Source organism: Trachemys scripta, chromosome 1 (assembly GCF_013100865.1).
Source record: "Trachemys scripta elegans isolate TJP31775 chromosome 1, CAS_Tse_1.0, whole genome shotgun sequence".
NCBI classification, from domain to species: domain Eukaryota; kingdom Metazoa; phylum Chordata; order Testudines; family Emydidae; genus Trachemys; species Trachemys scripta.
Genome location: NC_048298.1, coordinates 306,117,469 through 306,138,423, shown reverse-complemented (window position 1 = coordinate 306,138,423; position 20,955 = coordinate 306,117,469). Strand labels below are relative to the sequence as shown.

The window sequence follows — 20,955 nt, the reverse complement described above, 5'->3', positions numbered from 1 at the left end:
GGCCCGGCTTCCAGCGCCGCGGGCCGGCTCCCGGCTCCCCGACCCCGGCCCGGCTCCCCGACCGCGGGCCGGCTCCCAGCTCCCAGCGCCGCGGCCCGGCTCCCCGACCCCGGCCCGGCTCCCAGCCCCGCGGGCCGGCGGCTCCCGGCTCCCAGCCCCGCGGGCCCGGCTCCCCGACCCCGGCCCGGCTCCCAGCCCAGCGGGCTGGCTCCCGGCTCCCAGCCCCGCGGGCCCGGCCCGGCACCATGCCCCCGGCCCCGCATAAAGAGGCCCCGGCCGAGCCTCCCGATTTTCCCGGACATGCCCGGCTTTTGGGGATTTCCCCCCGGACGGGGATTTGAGCCCCCAAAAGCCGGACATGTCCGGGAAAATCCGGACGTATGGTAACCCTACCATTATCCTAATCAGAAGGCAGCCTACTATCTTCAGTATATTGAGGTCAAGTCACCACTGTAAGAGGGACTAGCTGTAATTAAGACAGTTACTCTAGTTTAACCTTAAAAAGGGATAGGTTTATGCACAGTTCAAAATGTTTTTTGAACCATTGTTAAAACTTCTTGTCTAGCTATGGAACAACTACCATGACACATTATATAGGAACAGTGATTTTTCCAATTTAGGTGTGGGCTTGGGTTTTTAGACAACAGAAGCAGAGGCAGTATTGTTCACACCAAAAATCATCCCCCCAATCATGAGATTTTAAAAATAAGTTGTGTTCTTTTTATTTGCCTTCTGGGTTTTGAGCCTTTAGGGTTCATGCTTCCAAGCTCCTCTCCATAATCATGAGGTTGAAACTTACTATTTTTTGTAATCAGCGATGAGATTCTAACATAATCACCTGACTCCATGAACTGGGACTTTAAGAAAAACACCAAATTTAGAGAGACTTATGATAAAATCATAAGCTTTGGCAATACTGCAGAAACAGCAACAGAAAGTGATGTTAGGTGCAGAGAGAATCTGGACGGAGTGAAAACAAGAGATAGGCATAATATTTTACCATTTCAGAGAGAATAACTGAGCATAGGGAAAATATGAGTTTCTTAGAATGAATATGACATATGTATTTGACTCATACTGAGGAACAATTCTCCTACACCTATGTCACTCCTTCGAAATTGTATACAAAGCTATTACACTTCAGTAACACTAACAACTGTGAACAATGATGGAAAAACAAGGAAATCTAAATTAGGCAAACTCAGAGTACCAAGACCCCATATGTAACCTATTATAAATAATTATAGTTACAACAGCCGAGTCCAAACTATATTAGATGCTGTAGAGACTTATAGGAAGATATAGTTCCTGCCCAAAAGGTGTTACAATCTGAAAATGCAAATAAATAAATGAAGGATAAATGAAAAGGATATATAAGGAAAATATAAGCAAAACACTAGAGCTAGTTGAAACATTTTCTATGGAAGTTTTCTATTGGAAAAAGCTGGTATCTCAAAATCTAAATGTTTCAAGGAAACGTATCAATTTAAATGAAATTTGAGGTAAAAGTTAAAAAACAATTCAAAATCAAAATGGAGTATTTTGTTTCTACTTTCTTGTTTTCACTTATACTGATTTTTTGTTGAAATTTTTAATTCTATACTATGTTTCAATAAGCTTGTTTCAATGTTTCTGAATCGAAATATTTCAGATTTTGTCACATGAAATATTTTGACTTTTTGTACCAGTTCATGAAGAACATTTTTTGAAATACTGGAATTTCCCATAGGATGGAAATTCCATTTTCTGACCTGCTATAGTGATGACTAGACCCATCTTGATAGGCACTGCAGCTATGCTCCGAACTGCATGACTTAAATCAAGCAGTCCCATTAAAGTGAAGTACATGTGTAAATGCTATGTTGGATGACATGTGCTTTTGTTTATATTATATTATTAGTCAATTTCACTTTTACCCCCGTACTGTCATTCGGTTTCCCTTGCTTACTTGGGTCTTTCGAACAACAATAAAGGAAGTGAAACAAATTTTAAAATTAGGAAAATGTTACTAGAAAAATAAAACTTGGCAGCAGAGGGACGGGTGTGGCACCTGAAGCCATTTTAAACTCATTTTTAAACTGATCAGATTTCAAGTAGAAAGCGTTCCTTTAACCTTTATCTTGTACATTAGAACAAAGATGGGTGTGGAAGATGCAAACAGCATTTTTGTTCTTCTACTAATCAGATTCACAGATTCTGAAAAATACTATTTTAAAACAACTCTAATGTAATAAGTCTCAATTCCTTTTAATCACCTCTGTTTAAAAGTTCTGGGATTGGTTACTACAGAATTGTCTTTTTACAAGTTTCAACAAATGCCGCTTCAGATATCAAGTGAATAATTCATATTTGTGAGCTGTTAAAATTCAGCATTCTTATTAGAATCATCTCATAATAATGTCAACAGTTTGTGCCCTAAAGCAAACTTAAAAATAGATTGCTCTATAGTACTGTTTTAATTGAAACTATGGAAAGATTTTTTTTTTTTTTTGCATAAACTTATTATGTTGTGCTTCTGGAAGAAGATTAAGAGTTAATCCTATTATACAACTGTCCATGCCAATTGGATTTTCAAGCTCCTAAAATACTAGAATACTTGTTTTAACAATGGCCAAAACATGACTTATTAGTGATATTAAAACTGCTGAACTTCAACAGTTGAAAATTTTAAATTTAAATAAAACAGCTGTAAATGTGTGTACACACAGACACACACACGGGGAATAGAATTTATTTTTGGTAAGAAAAAAGCATTGACTGCTGAGCAGGGCCGGCTTTAGGCCAATTCCACCAATTCCCCCGAATCGGGCCCCGCGCCTAAGAGGGCCCCGCGCCCAGTGGCAGGGCCGCTGGGTGGGGGCAAGTGGCCGAGAATCCCTTCCCTGGCTAGAGGCTCCTTTTTAATTTTTACTCACCCGGCAGCGCTTCGGGTCTTTGGCGGCACTTCAGCGACGGGTCCTTCACTCGCTCTGGGTCTTTGGCAGCACTTCGGCGGCAGGTCCTTCAGTGCCACTGAAGACCTGGAGCGAGTGAAGGACCCACCGCCGAAGACTAGGAGCGCCGCCCGGTGAGTACAAGCCCCACGTGTTTTTTACGTGTTTTTTTTTTTTCAGTCATCCCTGCCGGGGCCCCGTCAAAACTGTTCGAATCGGGCCCCGCACTTCCTAAAGCCGGCCCTGCTGCTGAGCATCAATTGACAGACCAGAGATGAGCAGCGAGGATGCCCGCCGCATGGAGATGGCCGAGGTCATGGTGCGAGCCTCGGAGTCTACCGCGTCAAACTGCCTGGAGGGCTGTTCTGGCTGCAGCCATGCCTTCCTCGAGGATCACCCAGAATTCCTTCCTGGACTCTTTGGGAAGCGAAACCTCAAACTTGGCCATGGCCTGCCACATGTTATAGTTGTAGTGGCCCAGGAGGGTGTGGTGATTGGCCACTCTCAATTGAAGGCTGCAAGATGAATACATTTTTTGCCCAAACAGATCCTGTCTCTTTGAGTCTTTATTCTTGGGCATAGCCCTGAGTTGCCCCTGCCTCTCCCTTTGTCTAACAGCCTCAACTATGAAGGAGTTTGGGGCCAGGTGAGTGTGGAGGTACTCGTGGCCTTTAGCTGGCACAAAGTATTTGCGTTCAGTCCTTTTTGAAAGGGGGGCAGGGAGGAGGGGATTTGCCATACGGCATTATTGATTTTCAATACCCCTTCATGTAGGGGTAAAAGCAACCCTAGCAGGTGCCCGTGGAGCAAAGGACATTGAACAGGGAGTCCGATGGTTCCTCTAGCTCTTCTATCTGGAGCCCCAGGTTGCAGAAGACCCTCTTCAATAGTTCCTGATGAGCTTCAGCATCATCTTGTGGAACTGGTTGAGGGGGACCCATAATAGTTTTGTCCGGCGACAATGAGGATGAAGCTGGTGCTGTGGGATCTGCCATGTGCCATGGTGGCCCAGCCGGCCGTTCCCCATGGTCCTCATGGGCCGGGGGGGGGGGGGGATGTCTTCCTTTCTGGGGTCTCCACCTCTGGTGGAGGGCAGGATGCTGAGGCTGATGGCCTATCCGAGGCCCCCGCCACAACCGGACAGTTTGCAAAGACTGGGTAAACCCCCAAGGGTTCCAGGGGTACCAAGCCTCCGGCCACTGGCCTTGGGGCCATGTGGTGGGTTGCAGTGCCAATAATGTAGATGGTACCGTCAGTGCCAGGGCCTGTCCTGCTGTCAAGGACTCCTGCTCAGTGCCGGAGCCAGAAGCAGAGTGGTCGCTGTCCAGCAACCATGATCATGCGGCCCGGCGGCCCTTCTCTGTGCGGTGCCAGCCACTATGTTTTGACATAGACCTATCCGATCAAGATGAGTCCCTTGCGCAGGACCTCAGAGACCGTTGGCATTTGGTGGATTGGCATTGGTAATCCGTCTATCTATGTCTCACACTGCTCGACCGGGATCAACTAAACTAGAACTAACACTAAGGGAACTCTTAACTATTAATTATGTACAACTATTTTACAGGAAAACATTCGAAAGAAACACTGAACAAAACGTAATGCCAGTCAAAGCAGCAGATGTTCCAGCACCATCACTGGCAGCAAGAAGGAACGGAGAGGGAGGCGGGGGGGGAGCCAGTGGCACCCCTTATACGGCAGCATGTGTGTGTTGCTCCAGGGGGTGCCAGAGATGGTCCCTTATGGATACCACTGAGGGAAAAACTTCCGGCATTGGTGCATATGGCGAGCACACACACCTAATATGGAATGGACATGAGCAAGCACTTGAAGAAAAACAATCAGATTTCTCCTCTCCCTGCCCTACCAAAAAATGTTGTGTTTATTCACAGGAACAATGTTTTTTTTCTGATCTGGCACTTTGACTATTTAAAAATATAGAGGTGGGCACAACCCAAAGTCTTGAACAGATATAAAATATACTGCAAAAACTAGTTTGCTATCAGGAGAAAAACTATTAATTCTGGCTACTGAAATCAGACACCAAATGCTAAAGGGGCCGTCAGGGGGCCAGGAGCAAGGGGGGCCTAGATGGGGGTGGGGGCCGGCCCGCGTTAGGGTGACCAGACAGCAAGTGTGAAAAGTCAGGACAGGGGATGCAGGTGACCAGATATCCCGATTTTATAGGGACAGTCCCGATTTTGGGGTCTTTTTCTTATACAGGCTCCTATTATCCCCCCACCCCGTCCCGACTTTTCACACTTGCTGTCTGGTCACCCTAGTGCTGGCCAGCCCCTCTGCCCCATTCAACAGAAATCCCCAAACTCCAACCCTTTACCCCTCTAATATGTTTCAGCCAAAATCTTCCTTCTAAAACAACTAAGCAGAAACAAAGCTCATTTAAACGAAGCAGAAGGCATAGCTCTGTGAGGATAATTTAGATTATTCTCTGCTTCTCAAATATGAACAGTTTTTGTTTGCTTTAGACATGATAGATATTAAATTTATTATAGCTGGTCTCATTATAGGACAAACTGCAAAGTTTTTTTGGATATGAACATGAACTAGCTAAAGTTTCTTGTAGGTTTACTGCTACATTATATTGGCCGCATTGTGCATAACATACAGCGTATTCTGGATTATTGTCTAGGCTGTTAAATGTATATTGTAATATCGTACGTTGAATCTGTTGAGCAGCAAACTCTCTACAATTTTTCGGACTGCCAACGGGGTGGAAGAGCAGCCTTACTTTCCTCTCCTAGCCAATAGGGATGGAAACTGTTTGGAAGGAAGAGTCTGATGCAGAAAGCCATCTCTCTTTGGAAAGTCACTGTATCAGGAGGAACTAGAGAGCTGCATTAGCATCAGGAAGCTGAGCAATGAAGCAGACTGTGACTGGCAGATACGGTTGCCAACTCTCCAGGTTTGCCCTGGAGTCTCCAGGAATTAATCTTTCATTAAAGATGTCATGTGATGAAACCTCTAGGAATACGTCCAACCAAAATTGGCAACCCTACTGGCAGACATTGCAGCAGAGTTCTGTGAGGAATTTGTGGCGAAACAGCAGAGACTGGAAAGGGGTCCTGGATCCTGAGGGTTATATAGAAATGGGCTAAAAGTAGTTCTTGTATAGCAGCTAGACAAGGGAGAATAGCTTGAAGAAAGTTCATTGCGTCCATAGTGTCCTAGAAACAGGGAATTAGCCACAGAAGTGGTTAGCCTACTATGATAGGTTGTTGGCTCTAGAAAGGAAGAGCTGCTGACCTTGTGAAAGGTAAATACAGAGACTGGGAGAGGCGCTGGCTTTGGGGTGTTGGAATATAACTGCTTCCCACTGTTGCAGCAACCTCCTGCTAGCAGGAACTGTGCATGAATCACTGCAACAACTCTGCTGCAACGTCTGCCAGTCACAGTCTGCTCCCTTGTTCTGCTTCCTGCTGCCCCCAACAAAACACTACAGACTGATCCTGGCCAGAAAACTTGCAGGGTACCTCACTGCTTGTAATAGAGAAATGTACTGAAAAGGGATCCCAGGACTTTTTCAGGACTAAACTAGAAATTCCCTAAGGTATTGGGCCTAAGGAATTGCAACCTTTCCTATTCTGACAGTCCTTGAGATGTGTGGTCCCTATCTGGGTTATGCGCATGGGCCATACGCCCAGAGCCGGAGCTTTTAAAAATAGTAGTGTGTGTTGGTCCATGCATGTGCCTTTGTACCGCCTCATAGTTTCAATGGAGGCAATAAGTGGCAGGGCAGACTGACCATTCTCTCAGTTATGTCTCCACCACAAATCAACCAGGTCTACAGCAGAGGGGAAGGAGGGCGGGATTGTAATACAGATAGAGGCCACATATCTTGAAGGACCTCCAGTTACAGGTAAGTAAACTCCTCTTCTTCTTTGAGTGATGATCCCGATTATATTCCACTGAGGGTGATTGATAAGCAGTACCTAGTTACGAGGAGGGTGCGAGGAAGATGATGGAACTGTGGAGCGGAAGTCAGCTGCACTAAATGAGGCATCTATCTCAGAGTCTTACAAGAGGGCATAATAGGAGGAAAAGGCATGTACCAAACTCCATGTGGCTACCATACATATCTCTGTGAGCAGCAGGTGGTGGAGCGCGGCTGTAGTAGATGCTTGCACTCGAGGAGTGGGCTTGGACCCCAATGGGTGGAGACAGATCCAACAAACGATAGCAGAGCATAATGCACTTCAAAATCCACTTAGAAATTCTCTGAGTGGAAATGGTCTGGCCCTTAATCTTCTCCGCTATAGCGGCAAATAGTCTAGAAGATTTCCCGAATAGCTTTCTCCTTTGCAGGTAGAAGGTGAGGGCCCTTCAGACATCAAGGGAGTGACGGCATTGTTCCTCTGCTGAGGCATGTGGCTTAGGGAAGACGTGTATGGGTTGGCTGAGGTGAAAACGGGAAACCAACTTCAGCAGAAACCTGGGATGTAAGCATAGGGAAACTTTGTCTTTATGAAACATGGTGAAAGGGGGGTCCTGCCATCATGGCCCCCCCCCAATTTGCCTACCCTCTTTGCAGAGGTGATGGCTATCAGGAAGGTGACCTTCATGGAGAGAAGAGAAGGGGAGCAGGAGGCCATAAGTTCGAAGGGTAACTTCATCAGTGCCGTGAGGACAAGGTTGAGGGTTGGATAGAAGGGTATGATCATACAAGGCCCTTCCAGAATCTGACAGTTAATGGGTGAGTGAAAACTGAGTGCCCCTCCACAGGGTGGGAAAAGCACTAATGGGTGCTATGTGCACCTTGATGGAGCTGAGAGCTTGTCCTGACGCTTTCAGGGACAGGAGGTAGTCCAAGAGGAGAGGGATGCTGACGGCCTCAGGAGCCATACTCTTCTGTTGGGCCCAGAAGGTGAAATGTTTCCCCTTGACCTGGTAGGACCACTTTGTGGATTCTTTTCCTGCTACTCGAGGGGATGTCTCAGACTGCCAATGAATACTTCTGTGCTAGTGAAGATGCTCATCCAAAAACCAGGCTCTCAGGTGAAGCGTCTGCAGATTGGGGCATCTGATCTTGCCATTGTGCTGAGTGAGCAGTTCCAGGAAAGTCAGTAGCCTGAGTGGAGGATACCTTAACATGCGAAGAAGAGGAGGAAACCAGAACTGGCAAGGCCAGAACATGGTGATCAGAATGACCGTCACCTCCTCCCATTGAATCTTGTGGAGAATATGGGGCACGAGTGGGTAGGAGAGGGAAGGCATAATTGATTCAGCCCAACCAGTCAAGGACCAGGGTGTCGCGTTAGGAGCGGGCTCCAAGTCTGCTCCTGGAATAGTATGGGATGCATCTGGCATTGGTGTGGGAGGCAAAGAGATCCCTGGTCTGAGTACCCCAGTGGTCAAAAATATCCACGATCATTGAATCGTGGAGCTCCCACTCTTGGTCAATCACAAAGTTCCTGCTGAGAGTATCTGCAATCACATTCTGAGTCCCTGGGAGATAGGCCGCTGACAAGAGGATACTGTATATGATGCACCATTTCCACACAAAGTGCTGGCAACTTCGGGTCTCCCTTGTTTAAGTAGTAAATGGTTGTGGTGTTATCCAACATGATAAGAATATGGTGGGAGTGGCTGGGTGGGAGGAATGTGCAACACGCTCTCCTTACTGCCCAAAGTTCTAGGATATTAATGTGCATCCTGGAGTCCCGAGCAGTCCAAGCCCTGTGTGTCATGTGGGCGCCCCATCCATCAAGAGATGCATCCGTAATGATCATTATATTAGGGGAGAATGATCATTATATAAGGAAAGAAATCCCAGAGCAAACCTGATCCAGGTTTGTCCACCACCAAAGGGAGAAGAGGACCTCGTTGGGAAGAGTCAGAATGGTGTCCATGGAATGGAGTGTGGGAGAATGGATGTTCTGTAAACACAGTTGTAGACAGCAGAAATGAAGATGAGCATGCTGCCATGGGGCCAAGGAGGGAAAGGCAAGTTCTGGCCGGAACAGAGAGGTTGGAAGTCACTGAAACGATTAGTTCCAGCAGGATCCAGAACCTGTCCTCTGGTACGTAGGCATGCTCAGAGACTGCATCAATGTGTGCTACGATGAATTCCAGGGACTGAGTTGGGTCTAAAGTCGATTTTTTGATGTTCACACTGACTCCCAGGGAGGAGAGGAATAGAAGCAGCTGGGATGTCGATACTCAAGCTTCTCATCTGGACTGGGTTGCCAGCAGACAATTGTTAAGATAAGGGAAGACGAGGACTCTTTGACGCTGGAAGTGGGCTGCCACCATGGAGAAAACCTTGGTGAAACATAGGAAGCAGCGAGTCCGAACGGCAGGACTTTGCATTAGAAGTTTTGAGTGCTCACCGTAAAACTCAGGAATAATCTGTGGGTTGGGTGGATAGCTATTTGAAAGTAAGCATCTTGCATACTGAGAGCCGTAAACACATGCCTCTTTCTAGTGAGGGTATGATGGCTGCAAGTACGACCATATGAAACTTTGGCTTGCGTACTAAGCGGTTGAGCTGACTGTGATCTAGTTTGGTCTCCATCCTCCTTTTTTCTTGGGTACCAGGAAATAGGTGGAGTTGAACCCTGTGCCCTGAAAGGAGGATGGAGACCATCCTGTATTGCTGTGCAGGATGTGAATGATAAAACTTTTGCTTGGGCACCGGTGTATAAATGCCCAGAGATAGCAGGGTGACTCTAGATTCTTTGAGTGAGTGCAGGGAATCGTCAGTTTTCTGATTGAAGAAGTAAGCTTCATCGAAGGGGAGGTCCTCAATTGTGTTCTGCACCTCCCTAGGGAAACCAGAGGAACATAATCACGATTTCCTCCTCATGATGATCCCAGTCGCCATAGTACAGGAAGATGCGTCTGCTGGATCTACTGCAGCCTGGAGCGTCATCCTGGCAACCAATTTACCTTCCTCCAGAATATCCTGGAAGTGAGCATGGTCCTGTTGGGGCAGCTTGTCTGCAAAGTCTGCTAACTGGCGGATAATTCAAAAAGTCATATTTAGCTAGCAATGACAGGTAGTTAGAGCCGAGGAACTGAAGGCTGACTGAAGAAAAGATCTTACGACCTAGAAGGTCTAACCCAGGGATCAGCAACCTTTGGCACGCAGCCCCCTGGTGAGCCGGGATGTTTATTTACCGGCCGCGTCCGCAGGTTCAGCCGATCGCAACAACCGAACAAACCGGCCCGGCCAGCCAGGGGCCTTATCCTGGTGGGCCGCGTGTCAAAGGTTGCCGATCCCTGGTCTAACCTCTTACCTTCCTTGTCGGTTGGACTGGAATGCTTTTGAGGTTGCAACAGATAAAGCTGGAATAAGCTACAAGTTTAAGTAAAACCAGCCTCTAGTTTTAAGACATTGTCTCACCTTAAGCCTTTTTGGGACTGGACATTCTTGTCTGCTATTTTAGATGCAGCATCTGGCATCCTATCATTTGCATTATACTGTTTATGACTGTTATTTACTTGGTACTCAGGAAAGAGATACAGCACAGCTGTAACTAACCAAACATTTTAAATAAACAGTATAGCATCACCCTAGTACTACACAACCTAGCATTCATTTGGAGTTCAGGTCTTGCTATAGAACTTGATTTCACAACCTTTTGGACCAAAGGCTAGAAAATTTGTGACTGAGCCAGAACACCACAAGAAATAGAGTAATATGACTTTCCAGGCCTGAGCATGTTCTCTTATAGTTTGGAAAAATAATCATTCAGAAGAACAGCCATCACCACTGCAGTTTTAGCTAAATTTAAAAAGATGCTTTTCTTAGTTCAGTGGACTTATAAATACCCAAATGCCAATTTAAACATACAGATTTAACAGTGGGGAGTGGTAGTGGTGGATTGACAGTAGGATTTTGTAACAAAATTACAGACAAATTCTGCTCTCAGTTGAAGACAATGGTTTCTCTGGATTTAGACCAGTAATATCCAGCCATATGCTATATCCAGTGTATCATTTTCTTTCATTACAAAATAGAATAATTTTAAAAAGTTTTCACTGATTCCACAGTATTTTTGTTCTTCGTTAGCTATCTGTAAAAGTGCTGGAACCTATATTTTTTTCATGCCATATAATATGCTTACTATTTTATCTCCTGCAATTCTGCTGTAATCACATTTGGCTGGAAATATAAAAGGTCAAAGCTCACAGCTCCTTTCAATGTTTAATGTAGTTTATTCTAACAATAAAGTCCCACCTACTCGCATAGAGATCAGGACTGTGTTGCTTTCTATATAAGGTATCAAAGGTCTTTCTACAGGAAAGTTTCATTTGCTTAACAGTAACAAACATAACCTTATCTAACTGCTCATTAAAAAATTAATTAAATGCCAGAACACTATGGTACATGCCATTGTCTCTTTTACTCTTCCTATTAAAGTACAAAACAACATAAATGTAAAAAATGCAGAAACTTATCAACTTTGAATGTCTCACTTTATAGTGTTTTTGCTGGTCAGAAAATGAATCATAGAATCATAGGACTGGAAGGGACCTCGAGAGGTCACCTAGTCCAGTCCCCTGCACTCATGGCAGAACTAAGTATTATCTAGACCATCCCTGACAGGTGTTTGTCTAATCTCTTTGGGTGAAACTCTGCTGAATAAGAAGGCAGAATCTTTCTGCTCCAGCAGCAGTTTCCAGATAATCTCAAGAGGTAGTCCCAAGTAAAATGTGTTATAGCAGTGTCATCTCAGTGGGACTAAGTCATTAACAACTACAGCAAAATCCACACCTAAAATAAAAACTGTCAGACTTTTCTAGGCAGGCATGGATGGAAAAAACACTCTTGGCCAGAACTTCTACCCAGACATCCAGGAGCAGCATGAGGTTTTGTAAGACCCCTAAATTGTAAACCTGTGTCCCAAATGGTAGCCACCATCCCCTTAATTACATGGACCATTCTAACACTCACCCATCTTTTGATTGCTTTTCTCTACCTACCATTGTTATCTGAGACTAGTCCCCAGCAAGCTTCACTGAGCTAGCCTTTACCCAAGATCTAATCACCAACATTTGTCATGAGGGTGATGTAATTTTTATACAATTACAAACTTTTTTTTTTTTGCTAATACCAACTAAATACATAAACTTGGAGAAAAACCTCTCTCTGTTAAGGATTCAACACCTCTCCCACTTCAATTAAGGTCTGAAAGGTTCCTAGCACATTTTCCTGAGTCAACCAAGTAGCCCTTCAACCAAAAAAGGATGGTAAGACTCAACATTCCTGACATTTCTAAGGAAAAAAAGAAGCAGAAAAACACCTTAATTGAAAAACAACGACAGCAACAATAATAAAAATCCTCCACAGCTTTCAAGTGTTTATACATCATAAATAAGCAAAAGGGGGAACAATCCATTTCCCCCCTCTTTGTAGATCATCTTCAAAATAGGATTAAATAATGACAAATATACTATAGGGAACATTCTTGTATTTATAAGTGGATAAAAGTGACAACTTAAAAAAATAGAGTTTAGGTATAAAAACATCTATTAATAAACACAGCAGCCAAAACTCATACCAAATAGGATATAAAATTCATATTTACTCAAAAAACTAACAGTAACAAAGAGTTATTACTATTTTTAAAAATGCTCTTGTAAGCATAATCAAAAATGACTGCTAGAACAATTTGGGCTTATTTTTGTCTTTAATAGGGCCACATAAGATGAAATTAAACTACAAAGAACCACAAAAGAACCTCAGAGTTACGTACACCAGAGTTATAAATTGACCAGTCAACCACACATCTCATTTGGAACCAGAAGTATGCAATCAGACAAAAAAAAAAAAAAAAGGATGGAGTTTCATCCTTAACTCTGAATTTAGTTGCTTTTGTAGTTTTAAGTCAGACCTTGAATGTTAATTTGAGAATTGTAATGGTATAGCTACAATAGTTAATGGTGAATTAGACTTGAATGAGGTCAGAACCACCCTCTAATGATGCAAGTGTTTCCCCTACTGTTGACATGGCAGTGGATCAGCTGTTAGGAAGCTATTGGACACTGTGAGCATTATTTCAGAAGCTATGGTCTGCTGCTTGCATTGAGAAATGCTTAAGGGCAGCAATTTCTCCATTAATGTGCTTTCCACTTCAAGTTAGTTTGAAATTTGTGCAATAAAACTGCTTAACTTCATGAATTTTATTTGGAAAGCTAGTGAAGAATGCATGGGTTTTCTTTTGCATTTTGGATTGTATCAGCAACCTGGTTCCCAGGTGGCTGAACAGGACTCACAGAACTATTATTTTTGTTAATTTTCTTTCTGTATGAAGGATGACATTGTGATGAATTAGGGATTCTATCTTTACCACTTCTGAATTTTGGATGATTTTATGAAATTGAATCAAGAAATTACAGTCTCAAGGAAAGCCCTCATGTGAATCCCTCATGAGTTAGCTGGGTTGTGCCATGTCTCTGCCAGGCCAGATATGACAGCATTCAACTATAATTTTTCAAAGTAAAACACCATGGGACAATAGGTTTATTCTATCTGGGAGAAGACACTTCCTTCTCTTGTCAGGAGGGAGGTTTGCGAGAAATGGAAAATTACCAAAAATCAGACCAAAAGAAGCAGGTGACCCCAGGAGGAGTCTATAAAGGGACTCACACAGGGGAATTGAGAGCCATTTGACCAGATTAAGATGAGGGATGGAGGCTCCTCCAGGGGCAGGGTAGGCAAGTGCAGTGGAGAACACTGCCTGTCTGCTTGACAGAACACAGATGATCCCCTTCCAAAGGAAGGGTGACATAGTGAGGGACATATTGGATTTAGGATTATGATCTGTACTTTCCTGTGCTTTATCTGTTAAGTAAAGAGTATAAAGAGATAGACTGAACAAAACATGTTTGTGTTGACTGCTTCACAACTACTGCATGCCCATGAGGTAGTTAAACTGTAAACCAGAAGCTTCACATCTTTGGGAGTGGAGTTCTGGGGGAGTTCTGGTATATTCAAGTACTGAGGAGTTTGAAGGGTCAGTGTGGTGCCCAGACAGTTCGGTGGCTGGACAGCAGGTTCCAGCACTCACAAGGGGGATGCCAGATAGAATGTCTTCTCCCTGGGAATGTGCCTAGAGACCCTGAGATTGGGGCAGTGGCTGGACTCCGTTCAGACTCCGGGAGCCTAAAACACCCCAGGGAATCCAGAGCACAGAAGCTTGGATTCCCCTTACAGCAATCCTCATGGTTAGCTAGGAAGGGACACTTGCTAGGATCTGTGACACCTGTTCTAATTATATATATTATTTTGTGAAGAAAATCCAGTTATGTATCTTTTTGAAAAGTAATTTTGAAATAATACATGTGTATTAAGTGCAACTGAAAAAATGAGCTAAAAGCAAGAGTTAACATGACAGTATGGCTATCAGACAAAGTACAAATAGCATACAAGGGAGGACTTAAATATGTGCATAACACATGTGCGTATAGAGAGTAGAATATTTTAGTCCGAACTATTTTAAAAATAAACTTACTGTGTTTCCTCCCTTGCATCTATTGTTAGTTTCTTTTTCCTTTCTTCTCTATTTTTTCTTCCCTTGCACACCGTGCAGTATCTTGGTGCGTTATCACCTTTTTCTATGCATTTTCCCCTCAGTCCAATTTTTCTGTGATGTTCAATAATATACATTTTTCAATCTATTTTCTCTCCAAGAACGTTATTCCTTCTTCACTCTGTTCCTTTCCATACTGGGTTTACATCTGTCCTCTCTCCAGCTCTTCTTCCTCTTTTCCAGCTTGGTCTCCTTTTCTTCCTTTCCTTATCAGTTCACCCCTCTAAACACCTTCTCTCCTCACTTCCTCATCTTTCCCTCTATCCTCAACCCCTCACTGAGGGAAAGCTCTGAGTCCTCTTTTCCTTTCCCTCCCCTTTGGATACAATGAGAGGGCCATAAGCTGTTTTCTTCCTCCCCTCAGACACAATAAGGAGGGGAATGTTTCTCTTTTCCTCCTCCCACATGGATATCAGCAGACTTGGCAGGGTATACTGATTGCTCCATTAACTGTGCCTGTTTTAGGCATAAGTAAAGAAGTCTGTGCGCAGTTTAAACCTCACTGGGGCCAGCAGGCCGCCTTGTAGCACAGAGGATGGATCCATGACTTCATGCTTAATCCATCCCCAGATTTAGTAAATCTTGTTCACCTCAGATTTCTGAGTCCGATAAAAACTATGCAGTACACTTGTCACTATTGTACATCAAATTTAACCAAATCCAATTTGAAATTATCAAGATATGGAAGTCTTAAAGTCTAGATTTAAAACTAAAAACTTAATTTATCTTCAATCTGTGCTGCAAGTTTTGACACATTTAGTGTATGAATGCACAGAATCAGAAATTAAAGCCTGAAGTCCCTAGGCTTAAAAAAATTAAAACTTCACAGATGACAAAGGTTTCAGACAAGAAATACACAGGATACACACATGTAAGTTACTAAAGGTATTTTATGAGATACTAACATTTAAAAAAGTAAATATCAGGGTGGATAAAAAAATTAAAAATCTGATTTTTATTTATCTTCAATTTTTGTATTTAAATTAAATATGGGTTTATTTTTAAAATAAACGTATTTAAAATTAAATGTGAAATGACAACCTATGTTAAGGCCTAAGATTACTATAATCTATAAAATAATTTAAATTAAATTAAAAAAGTAACATTAAGCAGTATGTTTGTGGCCAAGTTTTAAATAAAGTCATATCACTGAACTGATGGAAGTCACTGGCTAAGCACGTGGAACCAGAGTTTGTTGAAGGAGTAAACCACTATTGACAGCACTAGCTTCTTCTGCCTGTACAGAGAATATTTTTATTCAACTAGTTCAGTTTAATGGCTAGTTCATTCAAAGTTAAGAAATCAATTGTAGTTGAAAAAGCAAAAAAGCTTGTTTTCCTCTTCCAATCTATGGATAAAAACCTACGTGAGAGGATGAGATCTACTAGTTCTAAAATCTTGGAGGGCATGGTAACCAGAAACAATCAGTTCAATTCACTAACTATAGATAATACGTCCTTTGTTTAATAGTTCTATTAAATTTTAAATTCAAAAACAGGTTTTGATAACCTTTCTGATAAACTTTATTTCTTATGTACCCAGTACGTTTAAGTTTTATTTTACTAAAACATTTTAAAATGTTTTGTGCATTTTTAACTGAATATGAATTTTCATCCAAATAAAGCTTGACACAAATCACAAGTAAAACATTAATAATCTAATAAATAAGAAATGCATCATTATATCAAGGTTTTCTGCTTGCTGATTTAAGTCAGGATTAAAATCAGCGAGTTACATCACTGATTTAAATCAGTCCATCCTGCTAAAAATATTTATGCTAAAAAAGGAAAAGCTCATGCTTTCACAATAAAGAATCTGAGCCACATATTATATAGACTCATTCAAATACACCAAGATACCATAACCAATACCAAATCAAAGGGACCGGATCACAAGCAAAATGTTCTTTTGAAGTGAATTAGCCCATATGATTTCATTTCCACATTCTATTTCTCTGGTTTGATCTAAGAGATCAAATTGCAAGCCTGGGCACTGACCAACCAGAAAAAAATAAAATGTATTTCCATTTGAAAAGGTTACAGCTATTAAGATTACTATGTCTAACAACTGAAATTAAAAACACTACTATTGAACTGCCATAAACTTGTGAGTTCAAAATATTAAAGACCTAACAAATTACAAAAATGAAATCAATAGAATATTGAAAGACTTTTCACTGAAAGGATTATCGGGTACAGAATGGGCTATCAATAGAAGTCTACAACCAACCACTGCTAAGACTGAGATGGCGCAGTATCCAAGGATCCTTAGCATTGCTGGATATACCTACTTCAAAATGGCAGGGAGCAGATTAGATGGACCAGTTCCTATTAAAGAAAACAGATAGCTGCTATCCCCTCCGTCTTCAAATCTTTACATAAAAGACATATCTGCTGTGATGACTATAATTAATGATGACTAAGTTTGAGGCAGCAGTTGGATAATTATGTATTTATGTATCTTTGGGTCTAAAAATACCTCTATAAAACATTTATATATTTGGATTGTAAATCTCTCTTTCACTCTTTGCATTTCATTGGCTTGCATTTCATTGGTCTTTGACTGTAAACAGTGCAAAGAGCAGGACTTCCCTTGTGTTTATACAGTGCCTAGAATAATGAGACCTCAATCCTGATTTGGGGCTTTTGGGTACCACTACAATATAAGTAATAATAAGGGCAATAGTACATCAGTAAGCCTTAGTTCAAAGCTTTTTAATGTCTACATTTCAAATCCAGTGATCTTTGCTTTTGATTAGATCATTCTTAGAGAGTGACCGGGCAGCAAATGTGAAAAATCGGGACAGGGGTAATAGGCACCTATATAAAAAAAAAGCCCCGACTATCAGGACTCTCTCTATAAAATCAGGACATCTGGTCACCCTGATCCTTCTTAAAATATAAACTGAAGACAAAGTAGGAAGCAAAAAATAAATCTACAAAGAAAATATAATAAAAGCAGGCAGGGTCCACAAGTTCTAACAAGACACACAACCAACTCATTTAAAAATCATACATTTACACTTCAACTTGCAAGTTATCACACTGCACTACTTATACATTACACTATTTCAATAGTACATTGCTTGCACTCACTTTTTTAGAAGTACTAAATATATACAGAACAGAGAAAAGTCATATAAACACCTCAAAGGCAAAATACACATGAAATAGATGCTTTGAGTTGTCTCAGAAAGCTCGATAGTTTGTATTAAAATAACCAGTCAGTTGATAAGTGGAAAATGTACTGTATCTACTTCATGTAGATTGTATTCAGATTTAGATCCCTGTATGTTAACATGAAAAATGGTATTAATTTTCTTCATAGCTCTTATTTTTATGCTAGTACAGTAATATCTATCTATAGCAATGAATATACCCAAGAACCGAACTACAGGCATGAAAGCGATACAGGAACCTGAAAAATTGAGCAAATATTTTTAGAAGAAAATTTTTTCTTCCCCATAACTTTTCAGTTGACATACTAGGTCAGATTCTCTGCCATACTGACTTTACACTTGGGAGCAGCTGGGGGGATCTGGGGAGAAAAGTGGTTGTAATCCTGGGACTGCTTGTGCTTGAGGCTCTATGCCACTTGATAATTTGCCACTATTGGAAAAATCTTCATTGCCCTTTTATGGTAGCTTTCCACCTGTTTTGTACAACTGAGGCAGCGCAGAAAGAGCTGGGCCTGAGAATCTGGCCCCCTATGTTCAGATTTGTATAATATTCTGTCAGCCATGTCACAACTCAGTTTGATTACATGCTCTTCAGGGCAGGGGCTAAGTCTGCCTTCAGAAAGTGCACATTGCACAAGTGCACATTTTGGGCACTTCTGCAATCTAAAGAAGGTCATTTCCATAGTGTTATACATTTACATAGTGCTTTACAGCTTTAAAAGCTTTTACTGTCAATATTGAATCTTGCTCTCACGGAAGTCAAAGAAAAAATTCTAACAGAGGTCAGTGAGGCAGCCTTATGACAGATAGATTATTGATGAGACCCAGAGAGGAAAGAGCCATAGAAGCAGAGAGACACAAGGTGGATGAAGTAATATCTTTCATTGGACCAACTTCTGTTGGTGAGAGAAACAAGCTTTTGAGCTACACAGAGCTCTTCCTCAGGTCTGGGAAAGGTACTCGGGCCTTGTCTATACTACACAATTTGTCAACAAAACAGTGGAGGTGTAATAAAACCACCTCAACGAGAGGTGTAGAGCTTATGTCGGTGTTGTTCAGGTGATGCATTGGTTCCTTACATCGGCTGTGGGGCAGCCAGCCTCCCAGCAGGGAGCTACCACCAGAGTTGAAAGACCGGGCTCTCAATTCCTCACACTGGCTCTCTTAGGTCGGTAGACACGCTCCTGATGACTATGCGCACCACTGACCCAAGGAGGGTAGTGTGGACATAAGCCACTGCAGTAATTAATGCAGTGGCTGTAAGTCCACGTAACACAGATAGACTTATCTTTGTAGTGAAGACATAGCCTTAGAGAATCACAGCTAAATACAAAGTAGAACAGATAATTTAGCATAGATAGCTAGCCATTCCAGAAGCAGTACATTTCAAGGAGGAATCTGAGGGAGAAGACAGGGTACCTGATGGAAAGAAAACAGGAGACTGGTCTAAGCACAGAGATCCTAATGAATGTACATCCAAAGCCAGGACTGGGAGAAGATGGTAAAGGGGCTAGGATTCAAAGGAGTAAAGAGAGAAGGCACAGGATTAGGAGACAATGAAAGCAGAGTTAAAGATAGGGATGACCAGGTAAGGATAAAGAACGTGAAATTGTTGAAATAAGAGACCAGAAACCAGTGAGGAGTTTCAGAGTAGAGGGTGGGGATTGCAAGAACAAATTTGTTATAAACATTTTTAATTAGATGGGGCCTAAAGGCCAGTGGTGAGAAGAGGGGAGGCCAGAGACAAGAAAGCTACAATAATGAAAGTGAGTGCTAATTAAGGCATGGTAAATGATGTTAGCAGTTTTGGCTGTGAGAGAAGAGTAGATTACAATGATATTAAAAGAGGAAAAAGTGACAACTTTCAACAGAGAGATCTTAGGAAAGTGGTTTTTTACAAACCTTTAAAAATAATAATGCAGTAACTCAGTAAACCATCATTCATATTTCCAATAGCTCTGTAAACCACATATTCACCATATGCCAATAACATTTCTGAAGAGCCATTATAGATGTATGACATTTTACAATCTACATACTTTGAGGGAAGCATTCTGAAGGAAACTGCTAGCTTGCCCTCAGACAAGCCGTCATTTGCATAGTTTCAAAACACTTATCAGAATACTTGTCATTTATAAGCACTATAGCTAACATGTTTGCACATCCAAAATGTTTTAAACAGTGACTGAATACACAGTGCCTTTCAGAAAGGTACAAGTAGAAACAGTCTTAGATTTCCATATCAGCTCACACCAATATGCAATGTGCCAAATATAATTAGACATTCAAATGCATATCCTTTAATCTGTCAATTTTTAACCTACATACTTTGTGCTTGCTCTGACAGGGATTTATTATTCAGCACAATGGTGGGATTGCATTACGAGAACTACATCTTGTTTTTCAGTTGTAGTGCAGACTGACACACACTGTCTGCTGACCAAATATAACCACATGGACTTCAGAACCTATAGACTCTGGGACAGATGCTTCTCTAATCTGACTAGGCAGCACCCCAAATGCAGAGAATCTTTGGTGGCTTCATTTTCTTTGCACTGTGAGAATTAATTTATGTACTGGTTCTATGTATGGGATTTCATGCAATTCAAACTGAAGAAAGTAGGAAGTAATATTTTTGTAGGGCTCTAAAAGATTACCATCACACTCAAAGAGATTGAAAAATAAGAGGATAAAAATCTTAAATGAATATGCCATGTACCTTTTCTGGGTTTCTGTTTGTCTCTAAAAAGAAGCACTTATTTACAACTGACCTGCAACAGGGGTGGTTTAAGTTCAAGAGGAGCTTGTTCTGAACCCACCCACATTTCAGGGGCTTCTTCCTGAAACCTCTCACATGAGTGAGAAAAACCCAGGTGGCTCCAAAATGCTGTTGAATCTTTGGGCTGAGCTTTGTTGGCTGGTGCTCAACTCCTTGTGAAAGTTGAGCCTCAGCTTACTCACCACAGTGGCAGACAGTTTCCTGGTACGCTCAATGCACTATGATAGGCAGATCTTTGGACCCCAGTTCTTTATGGTCCCAAAATTCAGTTGCAACATTAGCCACAAGATCTGGACCTCAATGTTCAAGGCTCTTGTCTTAGTCCAGATTTGTATTTGGCAATGCCACAATTATTTATGGTAGGTGACAGTGATGCTGGGGGCGCAGCTTGAAGTAGTAGTAACAAAAAACAAATACGTGGTTTCCATAATTTGCACCCACACTATAAAAATTGTTCCAGCACCCCTGGTAGGTGACTATAGTGTCTTTATAGTGAAAAGTGATCTTACA

The 20,955-nt window shown here is 42.0% G+C and overlaps 1 protein-coding gene across 2 annotated transcripts in view; it reads right to left on the bottom strand.

The window, feature by feature from the left end:
- MICU2 (mitochondrial calcium uptake 2) overlaps nt 1–20,955 on the bottom strand; it is a 247,104-nt gene that overhangs the window by 114,494 nt on the left and 111,655 nt on the right. The gene's annotated exons all lie outside the window — the stretch shown is intronic.